The sequence below is a fragment of the Bubalus kerabau genome, chromosome 13, assembly GCF_029407905.1.
Source record: "Bubalus kerabau isolate K-KA32 ecotype Philippines breed swamp buffalo chromosome 13, PCC_UOA_SB_1v2, whole genome shotgun sequence".
Classification (NCBI taxonomy): domain Eukaryota; kingdom Metazoa; phylum Chordata; class Mammalia; order Artiodactyla; family Bovidae; genus Bubalus; species Bubalus kerabau.
In genome coordinates this window covers 69,261,597-69,277,937 of record NC_073636.1, presented here as the reverse complement: position 1 = coordinate 69,277,937, position 16,341 = coordinate 69,261,597, and positions in this window count along the sequence as shown.

Below are 16,341 nucleotides of genomic sequence, written 5' to 3'. Positions count from 1 at the left end.
AACGTGTATTTCTAAACACCAAGGCTATAAAAGATGACCTGTCTCCCAGCAGATTTTAGTTCTGCACCAAGCATCCCTAGGATGACAAAAGGAATTTGAAGTGTCTATTGGAATAACAGGTAATATTTCTTGAGCACCTAGTATAGACCACGTAGTATACAAATGCTTTGTATGCATCAGACAATGGAATGATTAAAGCAACCTTAGTAGCAGTGCCATTTTATAAATGAGGAAATGAGACTCAGGTTGGGTACATAAGAGAAGAGAGTGGCAGAGTAGGCTACAAAGTAGAGTGGCCCCTTAATATGAATCAATGGGTCAGCAAATGTAAATTCATTACCCACTCAAAACTTCATTAACCGATGGTGTCCCAAGACTCCATGAACACATTCCTTTGTGGCTTATAAGAGAATTAAAATTACCTTCTAAGGAAATACTTGTTGTTTTCTTTTTAACTAAGCTAAAAGTTGTTAACATAAGTCATCCATTCCAAAATAAATACATTTGACCTCTTCCATGTGAAGGATACTGTCCTCAGAACAGAATAATAAAGAGAAGCATGGCTTAGATGGTGAAGAATCTACCTGCAATGCAGGAGATGTGGGTTCGATCCCTGGATCAGGAAGATCCCCTGGAGAAGGGAACGGCTACACACTCCAGTATTCTTGCCTGGAGAATCCCATGGAGAGAAGAGCCTGGTGGGCTACAGTCCACGGGGTCACAAAGAGTTGGAAAACAGAGTGACTCACACTTGCACTTGTTTTTTCTCACTTTTCAAAAGTTGTTGTTAACATAAGTCATTCATCCAAAATAAATGTATTAGAATTCTTCCCATATACTGTCCTGGGAACATATTAATAAAGAAAAGCATATGACTTGGTTTCTGGTCTTAACACATTATTGGCCAGGGGATTTTTGCAGAAACTAATGCCAGCGGCCAGCGGTTTGTTGTGTAAAGGCACACCAAAGCATCTACAGTCAATAATGTCTGGGTGACAAAAGGTGTATTAATGTATCTCTGGTCAATAATGGGAGCTTACAGGCTTCTCAGTGAGAAGCTGCTTGAAAGGGCATTCCCATCCCATGGTAGATCTTTGAGGAAATTGTTAAGTGGAGGAGTTCCCTGGGAGCCATAGTGAGCAAAGAAACTCTTCAAGATTCAGGTCCTCATCAACACAGAAGCATCTCCATAGTACCATGGCCTCACAGGTTTGTTGTGGGGAATTAATGAGACAGTACATGTATCAACTTAGTTCAGTGTCAGGCAATTGTAAGAAGCTCAGAGGAGTAGTAGTGTTAGTCACTCAGTAGTTTCTGACTCTTTGTGACCCCATGGACTATAGCCCACCAGGTTCCCTTGTCTATGGAATTCTCTAGGCAAGAATACTGGAGTGGGTTACCATTTCCTTCTCCAGGGTATCTTCGTGACCCAGGGATTGAAGACCCTGGGTCTCCTGCATTGACAGGTGGATTCTTTACCATCAGAGCCATAAGGGAAGCCCTAAGACCCTCATAGACCATCAATATTAATTGGTATTCTGATGACAGTTCAATAGAGTAAGAAGTCTGTAAATGCTTCTTGTGTTGGAACAAAGACAAAAAGATACTAGACCATAGCAAGCGGAAATTAGTGCACCCTAGTCTCCCTTTTTGAAATTGCAAGCCATCACACACATCTATCCTGACACTCCAGGTCTCACTTCATTTTCATAGCATGTTTCACTATTTAATTATCCTATATAAGTTAACTTATTCATTATAAGTTTGCTTTCTGCTTTATAGTTTATAAACTATAGTTTATAGTTATAGTTTGCTTTCTGCTTTCCCCTGAAGAATATAATCTTCATGAGAGTAGAAGGATCTTGACCTATTTTGTTTGTTGATATATTCCAAGTCCTAGAAGAGTGACTGGCACACAGCAGATAATAAATATTTGTGAAATGGATAAATGAATTCCCTAACCTCTGTGAGGGCTTCCCTGGTAGCTCAGCTGGTAAAGAATCTGCCTGCAATGCAGGAGACACTGGTTCAATTCCTAGGTTAGGAATATTTGCTGGAGAAGGGATAGGCTACCCACTGCAGTATTCTTGGGCTTCCCTGGTGGCTCAGTTGGTAAAGAATTTGCCTGCAATGTGGGACATCCAGGTTCGATCCCTGGGTCGGGAAGATTCCCGGGAGGAGGGCATGGCAACCCACTCCAGTATTCTTGCCTGGAGAATCCACATGGACAGAGGAGCCTGACAGGCTACAGTCCATGGGGTTCCGGAGAGTTGGACACAACTGAGTGACTAAGCGTGGCAACCTCTGTGAATCTTAAAGTCCTCTTTTTAAAGATAGGAGTAGTAACACTAATTGCTTTAGAAAACTATCATGAGAATTACCTGAAACAATACATATGAGGTATTAGCACAGCTCTTGTTACTTGGTAAACATTCAAGAAACCAGAAACCATTAGTATCATTATTATTTGGCAATCATTTTAATCTCAGACCATAATAGTAGTTTGGGGAGAATCTCCATTTGTAAAGTAGCTCATCTCTTAGTCAAGGATTGCTTTAATTAGTCAATGTTATTGATTGTTTACCTGATAAATTACATGACCATCTAAAAACAAGAAGGAACTTTCAGCTAGACCATAGAGCTCTCAGATTGCAAATCAGGGAGTGAACCTACTGCCTTTATCTCTTGTGCACTGCAAGGTAATTTTAGCCTCTGTTCTGCTTTGAGCATGCCCTCATGCTTCTGCTCTTTTGGGCAGGCTCATAGTTCTCTCTTCTCCAGGAATGCGAGGCACACAAATATGACCTGAATGTCAACTCGTCATTCACTCACATCATGGATCAATTCTGAATTCCAGGAGTGAACATATGGCTGATCTCGGTGGGCTAATTGTCCATCACTGCATTATTGGGTTGGCTTGCTCATTTATAGCTTCCATTGGGGTGCTGGAGAATAAGCCACAGGATTTGGAAGTGTGAAAGGCAGTGACTGACTGTCCTGACCATCATGATGGCAGCATAGCACAGCACTCAAGAGCCCAGACAAGGTTCACCTGTTGGCTCTGCCACTGCACTCAGATGGCACATTTCACAATGTATGATTCAATTCCCTCATGTGTATAAAACTGGATAGTGATAATCATAGTAACCATAGCCTCATAGGGTAGCTGTGAAATTAAATGAGCTGATGTTTTATTGAGTGACTCAGAATAGAGACAGATGTACATATGTATGTTTGGAGGGGTTAACCAACAGCAACCAGACTGTACCCAGGACACGAGCTGTCACAATTCCAAAAACTGGCCACAAAGAAATGGGAACAAATGGACTCTGGAACTGAAGATTAACTGTACCTAAAACAATCAAGATGATGCTGGTCAGACCACTGAGGACCAATTTGAAGATGACTGTTAGAGACGACTGTGCTGTTTCTACATGTAGCTGCCCACCACTGTGTTGATAAAAGCTTTCACCCTCTGCTTGTCGGGAGTGGGGTGGGGTGTGGCGAAGTCGGCCTTTGGACAGATGTCTGCCACCCTCCCCACACCAGATGCTGGCATCTGAAATAAAGCAAACTTTCCTTTCCACCAACCTGGCCTGTTTATTGGCTTTTGAGGGGCAAGCAGCCGTACCCCACATGCATACTCTTTTGGTAACACTCTCTTCACATCACTTTGAAGGAGTTTTCACCTGAATATGTGTCTAGAGAACCCAAGGATGGAGGCCCCTGATCCTTTTTGCTCTCAGAGATTAATATGTCCCCCAATACCCTCTACTTTTATGGGAAAGATCAGGCTTCTGAGTTGAACTGTGTGCATTTATTGGGAATCGCCTGCTGGAATATCTGCGTCATTAGTATCCTTCAGTCCCAGATTAAATACTTTGTTCGCTTCTCCTCAGTCAGCTCAGACTCATTATCTTTGAATCACTGCTCTGTATCCTAGACCTGTGCCTCTCTTGCTGACCTAAACTTAATTTCTGCCCCTGAAAGTCATCAATTGCTCCAACAATGCCAGCTCGGCCAGCTGTTCCTGGAATGGTGATATCCCCAGTGTCCTGAACTTTACTATCCAAGAATTCTAACCCTGGAAGGAATCAGAGGAGGTCAGAGACCACGCATCCATCTATCCATCCATCCATCCATGCTGACCTTTTAGCAGATGGCAGCCAGCCCCCAAGGGTCTTCCTACCGGCAGCGCTGTGTCCCTGATACAAGCACCAGCTCATGAAGTCTATGCCTTGGCAGCCTCTGTATTCAACAAGTGGGTGTCGCACCCCCCTGACAGGGGTCAAGGCTGGTTACCCTAGTGCCTGGGAAGGGATTCAGACCCCTGCTGCAGAGCCCTAGGCTGCAATTAGTCAGAGCCCAAGGCCAATTCAGGATCTGGATATTAAATCAGGCAGTTAAGCAAAGGGAGCAATTAGGAGCCAGGATGAGGGTGCTTGGCCAGGGACAGAGATATGGAGGTCAGAACCTGGGGGAAGCCCAGGCTAGAAATGGAATTCAAGGTCAGGAGTGTAAGAGAATGGAATTGGGATGTCAGTCAAAGAGGAAAGCAGAAGGAAGCAGAAGGAAGGAGGGCGATGGTGACAGCTGTTCTGGAAAAGAGCAGAACTGGGAAAGCAGAGCCCAGGCTGAAGAGCGGCTGCTGCACTGTTGCCCAGCAGGGCGCCCTCCCCTCTGAGAGTTCTCGTCTTGGTTTCTGTGTCTCTTCTGTAACTCTGCCATTGGGTGCTGCCCATCTGGCTCTGTCTTAATCCCTCCACCGTGGAGGACGTGTGATCGAAGGATGGGCAGTGATGATGAGCACAGGCTTGAATTCTAGACCACCTGAGTGTGAGTTCTGCCACTGCCCTGTGCTAGCTGATTCATTCTGGACAAGTTACTGATACTAAACCTCAGTGAGCCTCGGTTTCTTCATCCATTGAATGGAGATTATAATGGTGCTGAATTGTAGGGTTGTTGAGGGGAGTTGGATTTTAGTCAATGTATGGAAAGCACTTAGAGCAGAGCCCATGATATGCATCATATAGATGTTTGCTCATTACTGTTACGAAATGAATGCCTTGGTCCTTGGAGAAGAGGGTCATGTACAGGCCATCAGAGCCTGGAAGCTTTCCAGATCTTTTGGAAGCCAAACTCTGCCAAGATCGGGGGGAAAAGTTTCAAATTTGGGATATTGTTATTGTACATACAAGGGGGGAATAAAAAAAAAGTTCATTTTTCCAAGATTTCGCCTGATTGCCCCAGAAAGAAAACATTTTCATTGTGTGGTCATGATTGGGAACACATGTGAACCACACCCCACTTAGCTCAGCCCCTTTGCTTCCTTAGTCTCCATGTCTCTCCCTTGCTCCTGCTCTCTGTTACTAATTAGAAAGAAACCAAGTAGAATTTGGTGTTTCCTTCCAGTCTTGGTAGGGGTGTCAGTAGTGGATTAATTACCTCAAGCCATTTTGGCTTTCCTAAGGAACAACTGGCGATGGGACTTGGGGTCCAGTGGCTTAGGGAGGCATGACAAGTTTACAATTTCCACCCAAAGACACCAGAATAGGAGGCAGTGTGGTCTGAAGTTCAGCGGAGGAGGAGAAGTAATCAGAATTATGTTTTCTGTCTTAGCTTGATCACTAACTTCTTGTGAGACTTGGTTCTGTTGTAGGCTCTAGCTGGTAGGGGAAATAAATCTACCTTTCAGCTAGGGAGGTGGTGAACGAACAATGATAACAGCTATCATTTAATGAGTTCTTACTGGTGAGAACCAGGCATGGTACTTATCATTTTATATATATTCTATAAGTATATATAAATATATGCATGTGTGTATAAAATATGTATGATACATAAAATACATGTATATATTATATATGTATACATTATTTATATATTATCTACATGTGTGTATATAATGTATACATATATAATGTACATATTAAATAAAAATATTGTATGTATTATATATAAAATAGGACTTCCTTGGTGGCTCAGCAGTAAAGAATCTGCGTGCCAAGCAGGAGAGGCGAGTTTAATCCCTGGGTTAGGAAGATCCCCTGGAGAAGGAAATGGTAACCCACTCCAGTATTCTTGCCTAGGAAATCCAGTGGACAGAGGAACCTGGTGGGCCATAGTTCATGGGAATGCAAAAGAGTTGGCCATGACTTAACAACTAAACAAAACAATAATATATAAAATTATTTATGTTGTATATATGTACGCATGGGTGTGTGCATGCGCACACACACACACACACATATATATGTTATATAAAATAACAAATGCTATTCCTGGTATATATATATAAATAATCCTCCTTGGTAAGACTATGATTATCCCCATCATACAAATGAAGGAATGGACCAGTAAAAGATGTATGTGATTTTCCTAAGGACACAATGAATGGGACAGCATCATACGTCATACTCAGTTCTGATTTACCCTTAAGTTCCAGGTTGCAACTGCTCCTTCACACTGTGCATTAATGCAGGGAGGCACAATTATGCATTTTAGAATTTTTTAAAAATAAAATTAAGGATTACTTTTAAAGGGTTGCTAAGATGATTCAGTTGGCTGAGAGAACACCTTGATTATTCTGTTTTACTCTACCAATTTACTTTGGATATGGCTGCATTTTTGGCTTTGAGCTTTTAATAAATAAAACTAATTTTGAGAAAAATTTCCAGAAATCAGCTAGTTGTTCCCATCTCTACAGACATGGTATTTCTCCTGGAGGGTTGTGGAGTGGAAAGCTGGAGCAGATTCCAGCAAGGTGCTCTGTCTGAAATCAAGCGGGCAGTGGTGTGGGAGGGCAGTAGTGGACACAGCAGTACTTCCAGGGCCTTTCTTAGTTGAGGAAGACCCTGATGTCCCATGGTGCTTCCCTGGTAGCTCAGCTGGTAAAGAATCCGTCTGCAATGCAGGTGACCCACGTTCGATTCCTGGGTTGGGAAGATCCCCTGGAGAAGGGATAAGCTACCCACTCCAGTATTCTTGGGCTTCTCTGGTAGCTCAGCTGGTAAAGAATCTGCCTGCAATGTGGGGGACCTGGGTTCAATACCTCGATTGGGGCTACTCATTCCAGTATTCTGGCCTGGAGAATTCCATGGACTGTAGAGTCCATGGAGTCACAAAGAGTTGGATATGACTGAGCAACTTCCACTTTCACTGATGTCCCATGGCAAATCAGAGGAGGAAGTCAGAGAAAGAGTCGGGCTGATCATCAAGAGAAAGGAACCATAAAAGGGTTGATTTGAGTGTTTTTGCGATATGATTAATCCTGCTGCTCCCAGAATCACGATAGTTTGACTCAGTGCTGCGTGCCATGCTGCGCTCAAATGTGTCCGGCTCTTTGCGACCCTATGGACTGTACCTTCTACAGTCTACCAGGCTCCTCTGTCCATGAGATTTTCCTAGCAGGAATACTGGAGTGGGTTGCCATTTCCTCCTCCAGGGGATCTTCCAGATCCAGGGATGGAACCAGTGTCTCCTGTGTCTTCTGCATCTCAGGTGGATTCTTTACTGCTGAGTCATCAGGGAAGCCCCAGATTGGATCAGCCTCACTTGCAAATCCATTGCCCAGCCCCTGCCATGATCTTCTTTGGGTGGAACTTGGGCAGCCCTGGGTCTTTATGATTTTACCATGGCTCTACATCTGGAAAGAATGACCAATAGCCAGATTCAGTCTCCCTAACCCCCCCGTAAGGATAATTCCCATTTCCTTCTTATGCCAAAATCGTGCAATAAGAATATTGTACAGGTACTCTGTTTTCCTCACACTGCCCACTCATGCACTCAGGAGAACTCAAATGGAACATTATTAAGGGATAAGGAATTCCCTGGGGACACTGAGGGAAACGAGGTAATTTCTTTACTGGTGGGTATTGTGTGCCCCCATTGAACAGCAGCAAGAACCCCGGAGAAGAAAGCATACTTAACAACCTAAAACACAGCTCCAAATGAAGGGGAAGGCAGGCTTGTTTCAATCATCTGCCCCTTGTTCTGTAATAAAAATGTATTTTTTTTTTCCTGAGAACAATTTAGTGTGGCCAATAAAAGCCCAGCTAATTTCTAAATCAGCATGGAGCCAAGTCAGCCACCCAGGAGCTCTCTCCTAGGGCAATATTTCTGAGACACACACAATCTATACTAAAGCGATCAGCTTGCCTCCATCCTGCCAAAGGGATGCGTTAGCGGAGCCCAAAATATGACAAGAGGAAATTTATGTGCAACTTTTACACATAATATCTCATTATGACTCTTCTCAATCTTTCAATTTTAAAAATAAACGGCCTTTGTAATGATTTTACCAGGAGAACATCTAAACTAAGATTAAAAAGAAAGGAGGGAAGTGGTTCAGCTGCTGTGATTTCTTTCATTTCTCCTGGTCTTTCTGGAAATTCAGCTCTTCCTTTCTCTTCTCTTTCCCTCCATCCTTGACTTTTCTTTCCCTCCCTCTCCTCCTTCCTTCCTTCCTTCCTTCCTTCCTTAGTTCCTCCCTCCCTTCCTCATTCACTTCCTTCCTTCTTCTTTTTCTCTTCCTTTCCCCTCAACCAAGAAGTAATAGAAATGTTAGGATCTGACATTTTATCTAAAGGAACAAGATGTCTCTTAGAAGCAAAAATGACTCTGACTCATTGGTACATGATACAAGTTTCCACTTAGAACTGGCTGTTGAAGCAGGGTACCCAAACCTGGTGCTCCGGGACAACCCAGAGGATAAGGTAGGGAGGGAGGTGGGAGGAGGGTTCAGGATGGGGAGGACACATGTATACCTGTGGCCAACTCATGTTAATGTATGGCAAAAACCATCACAATAGTTATCCTCCAATTAAAATAAATAAACTAATTTTTTAAAAAGAGCTGAATGCTTTTTGCCCAAGAATCTGGTGTTAATTCATATCACACTCCCAAACCCTCTTACCTCAGTTTCCTCCTCTCTACCACTCTTGTGTCTTACAGCATAACTGCCAGCAGAGACACACCCACAAACACAGGAGTAGATGTGTTGGGCTTCCTCATGTCACACATCCCCATGTCATCTGCTCTGCTCATGCTGGGCCTGGGATCGCTGGCCTGGCAACCCCATGCTTTGTGGGGCATGCAACAGAGTAGAAGACAATAGATGGTGATCCCTGTCCATAGTGGGGCTCAATCTTCGGAGAGATCCAACATTTCTTCCCCAGTGGTTGGCCTGAAGCTTTATAACATTGTCCATTCTTTATCTGGTGGAGATATCCAACTTCTGGGCTCCCGTCTCCTTGTATATACATCTCTTTCTCTTCTGCTAGAGAACCCATCTCCTGTGGGCTGTTTCCTGGAACACAGCTGCCCTTGGCGGTATCTCCCAAAAGTAGGGCTCTGCACTGGTTGTTTATAGTCATCCATTTGTATGTTCCAGCACTTTCCATGAAGAATTAACTCTACCCAGATTTGGAATTCACAGGTGAATTCAACAGTGTAGCTGTCCTTGAAGAACTCATCCCAGCTGGGGACACATCAGTTCAGTTCAGTTCAGTTACTCAGTCGTGTCTGACTTTTTGCGACCCCATGGATTGCAGCATGCCAGTCTTCCCTGTCCATCACCAACTCCCGGAGCTTGTTTATGGGACACATACCAATAAACAACTAAAGCCATTTCATCATGAAAGTGTCAGAATGGAGGGTAGACTGTGGAGGCAGGTGTGGCTGGCTGTGCTTGGGGGTATTGGGCCTGCCTTGATTCAGAAACTATGTGCCTTGAATTCAGGCCAGAGTAGAGGGTCTTTCTGAGGAAGAAGTACTATTGGGAGGTTTCTAAGCATCGTGTCTTCCTAACCTGAGCTGAACTTCTATGAAATGGGATTCTATTTCAGGGTGACAAATATGCACCCCGAATTCTATTTCCTGTGTGCATGAGAAGAAAGGGTCATTTCAAGGGCACCTAGGCATCAAACAGATCCAGTTAAACCAGAGACAGAGGACTGAGACAGAGACCCAGGTGCTTTGACCCTTGACTTGAAATCCAGAGAACTTGGTTGAGGCCATGAGAAGAAGAGGAATTACCATGGTAAGCTGGATAATGGATGTTAGCCTGGGCCTATGAGGGATACTCTAAAGCCCTACAAAGCATGGTCTATCTTTACCACAAACCCCACCTATTCTGTCTGTTCCCTGTTGTCAATAAACATTTTCCCCATAGTTTATTGAACATGTGTCACATGAGTAGTACAATCAAGATGGTACTTGAGTGCATGATCTTATTTAACCTCTCAGCTCTTTAGAAGGAGACACTCTTGCTTCTGTGATACTGATGTAGAAATTAGGGTTCATGGATGTTCAGCCACTTGGCCATGGCCCATAGTCACAAATGGCAGAAAGAGGACTCAGCTTCAGGGTGCGTAAAATGCAGACAGTACTTCTTGGGGCTGCATGCCACTGCATCCAGGCCGTACACTTCCAGCCTCGACCTTTGACTATCTGTGCCTTTTTTTTTTAATTTTTTTTTTATTTTTAAACTTTACATAACTGTATTAGTTTTGCCAAATATCAAAATGAATCCGCCACAGGTATACATGTGTTCCCCATCCTGTGTCTTCTCCCTGCCTTCTATCATCAATCTGAGTTCTGTGTCTTCTCAGACCTCTGAAAACGTCCCTGTGTGCAGTGACCTTCTTCTCTGGGAAGTCCTTTCATGAACATATATTGAGTATCAACCATATGCTAGTATCTAGTTTAGGTCTTTTCACAAGTGGCTTGGCTTTAGTCTTCATATCGAACTTGGAGGTATATCAGAAAGCACACTTTCACCAGCCACTAAAGAAAAATAGAGCCTGCAATTCAGAGAGTTCAACTAACAGGCAGAATTCAACTAGCAGGCAAGACATCACATCCTCGTCAACGAGACCAAGATGTGAGTCCACTCCCCCAGAGAAACTTCACTGCCTTCTCCTCTGTGACCCTCTAATAGCTTTGCCTTGTTTCAACAATCACCATGATGCCCAGCATTCATAGATAATCAACCAATATTCTGAACAATAAATAAGTAAATGAATGGACTGCTTGTATTAGGAAGGAGACATAGGTTAGTAGAAAAGCACATGGATTTTGAAATTGGATTCCTAGGGCTTAAACACAGAAGGGGATGTGCACATGTCCCTGATGCTGTGACTGGTCAGTAACAAAGCCTGTGTTTAAGCCTCACAGAGCCTCGTGCCTACCTATGACGATGTACGTGCTCACTCAGCTGCTCAGTTGTGTCTGAATCTTTGCAACTGCCTGGGCTGTAGCCCACCAGGCTCCTCTGTCCATGCGATTTCTCAAGCCAGAATACTGCAGTGGGTTGCCATTTCCTTCTCCAACCTATGGTCAGTAACTAGCATATCCATGAAACGGTACCAAACTGCCTCTCTGTTTTGAATATCTGCCTTTTTTTTTTCCTATCACAGAGACATGCAGTATGGCTATTTGTTTATTTACTTTTTAAAGAGAATATGCAAGTCTATGTTTTTCTGAGAATGGGAAAATGGGAACAGCATGGAGGTGAAAGGAAGGAGAGCAAGAAGATGGTGTAAAATGAATATTTGGTATAAGCACTTACTGAGTTCAGGGCCCCGGATTTGCACATTGATGTGTCTTCTTCTTGAAACCTCCCAACCACATTTCAAGTGGAAAAGTAAAGTCAATGCAGAAACAGAGTCACAGAGAACGCACTTCATCTATCCAAGGTCAACCAGCTGTTGAGTAACTGGCCAAGATGAATATGTCTTCTGATTCTAAATCCATAGTTATAGTTATTCATAGTTATAGAATTGGAAATCCCTGGTCTCAGACAAATTCAACGTCAGAGCTTGGGTTCAAAATTCAAGGTCTGGGTGAGACTCAGAGGAGAGTGAAGTTTGACTCTCTAGACCCCTTTGTCAGAGGGTGGAGAAACTTCAGGACACGCCATCCAGAAGCGATCTGTTGAACTTTTACTTCCTCACATCTCTATCCCTCCAAATTAAATGGCAACATCAAAACAGTCTTGCTCTTTAAAATACTTGATGTGAAAAACCCCAGAGAGAAGGAGTTAACTGTCTCTTTTCTTTTCTTTTCTTTTTTTTTTTTCCCAAGTATAAACAGTTTTTCTCTTTCTCTCTTCTTAAGTGATAAATTTGAGTCTAAAACACGAAGTGGAACACATTATGAGGAAAGTACTTATTTTCTTCTGATGTTTGATAGGAATTAGGATTGGTAAAACCCAAACTCCGTTTCCCTTTTTACGCAGCCTGTCATTTTTGTCAAACAAGAAGCTGATTAAGTTTCCATCAAAAGAACAAAAGGCTCCAGAAAGATTCTTCTTGGAAAAGCAGTGGCTTTAGCAATTACCCCATAGAAAATACATTGTGTTGAGCCTGTGACTTAACTCTAAAACGGGTGTATCCTTTCTGTTTAGATGGAGAGTATCAGAAACATGTTGAACAATGCCACTGAATTCACCCTCTGACATATAAGAGAACCTTATGAACCACTGACACCAAAATCTCTGAATATTTATCATGCCTGTTGGGGTGATTTCTTTTTAGTGGATGTATTTCAAGTCAGTAATTGTAAATGGAAAAAGTAGATGATTCTGTCAGGAACAAACAGGATAGATGGAAGGGAGAAAACACTTGTGACTGATTGTAAAAATAGCAACCCATGACTCTTCACCCTTTCTCCATGGCCCTTGGGAGTGTCTTCCTATAGTCTGGTCTGCCACCATGACTTGCTTTGGTCAGTGTGACCCAAACTGATACTTGGACAGGGAATGGACTTCAGGCCCTCTCTGGCCACCCTTGAGAGTCTTATGACCAAATCAGGGAAATGAGCCTGAACCAGCCTCTTGGGTTCTGAGAGATACGTGGTTGAGTCAACCCTGTAGTCCCAGCTGACTTTGCATCAACCACTAGATGCGTGAGTGGGGCCATCCTTGCCCACCCAAGCCACCCCAGACCAGAAGAACCTCCCTCATCCCCACCCCCACCAGGGAGTCATGAATCTCACAAATCTCAGCGAAGTGTGACAAATAATAAATATTTATAGTTACAGAGATTTTGGAGGTGGTCTGTTCTGCAACAAAAACTAACCAATCCAATGATTTTCCAAATTCAAGTCTCAGTCTATTGATTATGACAGGATAAGATTCTAATCATAATTCAGAATGCCCTCCTTTTTGAGATCGACCATCAGAGGCTTTCAGGCGTAGAGCCTGTATTTAGCAAATTCAAAAAGTTGACTCCATTGTTTACATGGCTTGTCTTCCTGCCACCCACATGTGGCTTTGACCTAAGATTTAAATTCTTGTTCACTAGCTACGGAACACTCCCCTTTTCAAATCTGAGGCATTTTGTTTGTTTTATCATTGGACTGTAACCCATCCAGTTTTCCATTATATAGTTCAGTCTTGGCACTGCCAGGTAGAAGAGATTCTAACTAAGTGGAAAATATTGGTGAGATATCAGAGTAGCCAAGAAGCCTCTGTTTTGAATTTTCTCATAATCACTGTCCTCCTCACACTTCTTCCCATTCCTTTTTTTCTCCTCATCTCCAGTTTATGTGGAACTATATTAAAGAGAGGAAAGACCTAAGCCAAACTTTTTGAACTTCTCTTCAGTGAGTAATTCAGACATGTTTCATGGATACAATAGTCCCTCGTCTGGTCCCCAGGGAATCTGAATTCTGGTTTACTTTGACAAACTAACTTTTCCATATAGATTTGCATTAATAACTAGTCAAACCTGAGATACCTTCTCTTGCTGTCTTCATTTCATTCAGTCATTATAATCAAATGTGTTGTCCTGAGCTTAAATCAACTTGCATTTGAGAGTCATCACTGGCCTTGGAAAAACCCCAGAGATGGTGAACTCAAGCAAGTTAAGAAAATCATCAAACCCACACAGCTTTGCTGTGTACCAGAAGCCTCCTGCATTTTCTGTGAAATGAGAAGCTCCAAGCCCCAGTGCCAGACCAGATGAACCCACTTTCGTATAGATACTGGGAAAGAAGTCGTCACTCGTGCTTGCCTGCTGGCAGCCAGCCCTGCCCGTCTTTGGCCTCACCACAGACTACATCCTTGAACTCAGCCAGGAAAACACGTCTGCTCACAACCTCACTTCATTCCTGGCTTTTTTCATTTTTTTTTAAAAAAGAAAGTCAAATAAACTTAACCTGGGGTGACTCAAGGGATGTTTCATGTGCTTGTTGTTGCAAAGCACGGAGTGTGCCAGTAACAACACGAGAAGGTCACAAGAATTATAAGAGAATGAACGATACCTTCTTATTAGTCTAATGGAGGGGGTAAATAATGGTGTTCTGGAGACATGGAAGACCTCTAGTCTTCATTTCTAGTGCATAAAGTAAAACCCTCAACTACATATTCCAAGAATTCCAGTTTTGTTATAGCAATGACATCATGTTGTTGGTTGTCCATACTGCTGCTATTTAGGAGCTGCCTGGAGAAAAAAGCATTTGGTCCCAGACAACATCTAGGACAGAAGCGTCTATGTGTCCAGCTTTGAGGACTCACTTTTTCTCCAGTACGCTTATTTCTTTGATTCAATTATTTCTCAAAAGCACAGTATAGTTTGAGTTCTGAGACAGGGGCAGCTTTAGGTGGCAAAGTCATTGGGGTCAAGGTTACGAGTCAAAGCTGCTCTGTCTCTTATAGAGGAAACCTAACATCTTTCTGGCTTTAATTTTTGCTTTAGATGTAATTTTGTGATATCAGTAAGTGAAATGGGAGGGGACTGAGCTGCTGAGGAACAGAGTTTGTATGTTACTGAACTTAAGTTGATATAAATTCAAATTAGAATATTATAGCTTTAGTATATTAAATGCAATGCTCATGATAACCACAAGGAAAATCTTTATAGAATACACACACTAAAAGATGAGAATGGTATTAAAACATTTCACTATTAAAAATAAATTAACTAAACAGCAAAGAAGACAGTAATACAGGAAATGAGGGACAGAATAATACAGGGCATATCAAAAACAAATAACACTGCTACAGAAGAAGTTTCTCCTTATTGGTAATTAGTTTAAATGTAAATGGATCAAATTCTCCAATCAAAAGACAAAGATTGACAGAATGAAAAGAACAAACAAAAATCACCCAAACATGACCCAAGTGCTAGTTTCAAGCGATTCAGATCCAAAGACAAATAGATTGAGAACAGGTGATAATGAAAGGCTGGAAAAGACATTCATGAAATAGTGACAAAAAGAGAGCAGGGGTGGCTATACTAATGTCAGACAAAATGGACTTCAAATAAAAAAAAATTTAAAGAGAAAAAGGACATTTTATGTTAAGAAAATGTGCAACACAGATGGAAGATATAAGTTATATATGTTTGTGTAACTAACAACTGTCAAAATATATGAGATAAAAATTGAAAAAAAAATGAAGGGAGAAATAGACAGCTCTCAATAATAGCTGAACACTTTGATACCCCACTCTCAATGCATAAAACAACTATACAGAAGAAAAATGAGTAAATAGAAGATCTGAACAACACAATAAATCCCTAAATACCCAATGGTATGTACCCTTTTCTTAATTGTACTTGGGACATTATCCAGGATAAATCATATGCTAGGTCGCAAGTTAAGTTTCAATAGATTTAAAAAGATAGACCATATAAAGTGTCTTCTCTGACCACAATAGAATGAAGTCAGAAATCAATAATAGAAGAAAGATTGGAAAATTCATGAACATGTGGAAATAAACAAACCCAAACAGCAAATGGATTGAAGATGAAATCACAGGAAAACTTAAAAAAATATTGAGAGGATAAACAAAATAAAAACATGCAAAACCTGACAGGACCTTTATCTTATACCACATACAAAATATAATTCAAAATAATTAAAAAATTGAAACGGAGAGCTAAAACTGTGAAGAGCACACAAAAACATAGCGTAAAATCTTCACAACTTTGGATTTATCAATTATTTCTTGAAATTGAAACCAAAGGCAGGCAGAAAAGAAAAATATTGAATTTCATAATAAGAAAACATTTTGTTCCTCAAAGGACACCATTAACAGAATGAAAGTGCAGTCTATAAATGGGAAAAAAACATATTTGCAAATAGCTTACATGTGATAAGGAATTAATATTCAGAATATATATAGAACTCCTAAAACTAACCAACAAAAATACAAACAATCCAATTAAAAACTGACCAAAAAATTTGACTAGATACTTTTCCAAAGAAGTTTTTGAATGTCTAATAAATACATGAAAAGATGTTCAACATCACTAGAGACATGTACATCAGAACCATACTGACATATCACTTTACACTCATTGGAAGAACTACTATAAAAACAAGACAGAAAATAAC